Source organism: Gossypium hirsutum, chromosome A02 (assembly GCF_007990345.1).
Source record: "Gossypium hirsutum isolate 1008001.06 chromosome A02, Gossypium_hirsutum_v2.1, whole genome shotgun sequence".
Lineage (NCBI taxonomy): Eukaryota > Viridiplantae > Streptophyta > Magnoliopsida > Malvales > Malvaceae > Gossypium > Gossypium hirsutum.
The window spans coordinates 8,911,361-8,914,066 of record NC_053425.1 but is presented as its reverse complement, the minus strand read 5'-3'; the positions used below and the strand labels follow the sequence as shown (position 1 = coordinate 8,914,066).

General features: G+C 37.7%; 1 non-coding gene across 1 annotated transcript; it reads right to left on the bottom strand.

Annotated features, from left to right (window-relative positions):
- Positions 1 to 252: 252 nt before the first annotated feature.
- LOC121217541 (small nucleolar RNA R71) lies at positions 253 to 359 on the bottom strand. The gene has a single exon (XR_005913649.1). It is a non-coding gene; the product is annotated as a small nucleolar RNA R71 (small nucleolar RNA).
- Positions 360 to 2,706: the final 2,347 nt, after the last annotated feature.

Here is a 2,706-nt window from a genome sequence, read left to right as displayed (position 1 = left end):
CAACAGTTTGTTTAGTTTGATGGTTTGCAGGACAAGGATCCAAACACTCATTTAGCAAATTTTTTGGAATTCTGCAACACCTTTAAGATCAATGGCGTTTCTGACGATGCCATTCGCCTTCAGTTGTTTCCCTTTTCATTACAGAATAAGGCTAAACAGTGGTTGAACTTGTTACCACGAGGGTCAATCACTACTTGGGAACAAATGAATGAAAAAATTTTACTTAGATATTTTCCGTCGGCTAAAACGGCTAAATTGAGGAATGATATCTCTTCTTTTGTGCAGATGGATTTAGAAAAACTTTATGATGCATGGGAGAGATACAAGGATTTATTGAGAAGGTGCCCTCACCATGGGTTACCTTTATGGTTACAGGTTCAGACCTTCTACAACGGTGTGAACCCCTCAAAAGGCAACTAATTGACGCAGCTGCCGGTGGAACCTTGAACAACAAAACACCTGAAGAGGCTTACGAATTTATTGAAGAGATGTCACTAAACAACTATCAGTGGCAAGTCATGAGAACGAAGCCAACAAAAGTAGCTGGTGTTTTCAACCTCGACGCGGTCACCATGCTATCTAACCAGGTAGAACTATTGAATAAAAAGATTGATGGTTTGTATGATTCTACTCAGGTACATCCAGTGATGAGGTGTGATTCAAATGGAGGAGGGATACACAACACAGACTATCCATCCTTCAACCCCAGCACCGAAGGAGAACAAGTCCACTATATGGGCAACAATTCTAGACCTCAGAATAACCTTTATAGTAACACTTACAATGCAGGTTGGTGGAACCATCCCAATTTTTCATGGGGTGGTCAAGGGAATCAAATGCCACAACACCCTCCAGGTTTTCAACAACCACCTTACCAATAGGAGAAAAAGCTTAACCTTGAGAAGATGCTTACAAAATTTATCTCGATGTCAGAAACTCATTTTTAGAATACCGAGACAGCACTTAAAAATTAGCAAGCATCGATTCAATAGCTCGAAACTCAAATAGGTCAGCTTGCTAAGTTGATCTCTGAATGATCGCAAGGTGGCTTGCCCAATAATACAGAAACTAACCCAATGGGGCAACTCCATGTTATCATTGTGCGCGACAAATAAGGGTTAGCTAAACCTAAATCTGAAACGAGGTAAGAAGCTGTGGTAAGCAATGGTAAGTTTGAGGTGAGTCATGGTACATAAAAACTGGTAAGAAAAGAATATAGACCTCGTGTGCCATACCCTAATGTGACAAGGAAAGACCACATAGACGAACAATTCGGTAAATTCCTTAAACTCTTTAAAAAATTATATATTAACTTACCGTTTATTAAATCTCTTTCATAGATGCCCAACGTAGTTAAATTTTTAAAGGAGCTTTTAGCAAAAAAACGGAAGTTAGATGAGTCATCGTATGTGGAGTTAAATGCAGTTTGCTGAGCTATTTTGCAAAACAAACTACCCATCAAACTGAAAGATCTAGGGAGTTTTACGATTCTTTGCCTAATTGGTAGTTTGAATGTTAATAATGCTTTAGCTAATTTAGGGGCAAGTATTAATGTCATGCCCTACAAGATGTTTAAGCAGCTAGGACTAGGGAAACCCAAACATACTAGGATAAGCATACAATTACTTGATAAAACTATCAGATTTCCTAGGGGTATCGTTGAATATGTGCTTGTTAAAATTGACAAATTCATATTCCTAGTCGATTTTGTTGTCTTAGACATGGATGAGGACAGTGACGTACCCTTAATTCTAGGTAGACCCTTTTTAGCAGCTGCTAGATCTATCATTGATGTTGGAACAGGTGAACTCACACTTCGGGTAGGCGATGACATGATTAAACTCCAAGCTCGTGATTCTGATAGAAAGACTAGTGATCGAGATGACTATACAAGTTCTTTTAATGTGAGTAACCTTGTTGTTCAACCCTCTTTGCAGGAAAAATTCTCGAGTAACATCAACAAGCCAAGTTCTAGTTCATGCACTAACAATGGAACCATCCATGAACGAAGAATGCTACAGATAGATGAACTAGATTAATGGCAAACTTATGGCAAGGAGGAGCAGAAGCAAAACCATGATGTACATAAAGAAGAGACGAACCAATTCAAGGTAGGGGACCAAGTCTGGTTAGATAAAAAAGACCCTCGAATTATCAATACAGAGCTCAACGCAAATGGAGCGACTCCTTTTACGGTACTCAAAGTCTTTCCGTACGGTACAGCCGAGGTAACCCATTCACATTTCTGCACTTTTAAGGTAAACAGTACTTGACTTAAACCTTATTTAAATAAGGGAATTGACAGCGAGAAAGAGGAGTTTCGACTCTGTGATCCACCGTGACCATGTGAATGAAAGGAAAGTCGAATTCATGGTTCATTGTTTTCAATTGTTTCTCCCATTAGGACTAATTATTTATCTATTTAGGTTTTCTTGCTTATCACTTTTACATTTAGTTTACTAAGTTACTTGTTATTTTTCTTCGTAATTGTTATGATTTATTTTTGTTTTTAATTTTTGCTCCATGCTAGTCTTATTACATGAATTATGCATGCTTAGGTATTCCTACGTGCTGATGATTATTTAGACTACTTGGAGTCCATTATCTAAAGATTTAGTTTGCCTATTGGATGATTTTTCTTTTATTAATCATTTCTTTTCTTTTTTAGGAACATTATGACAAACACAAGAGGTAAATTCAAAGTCG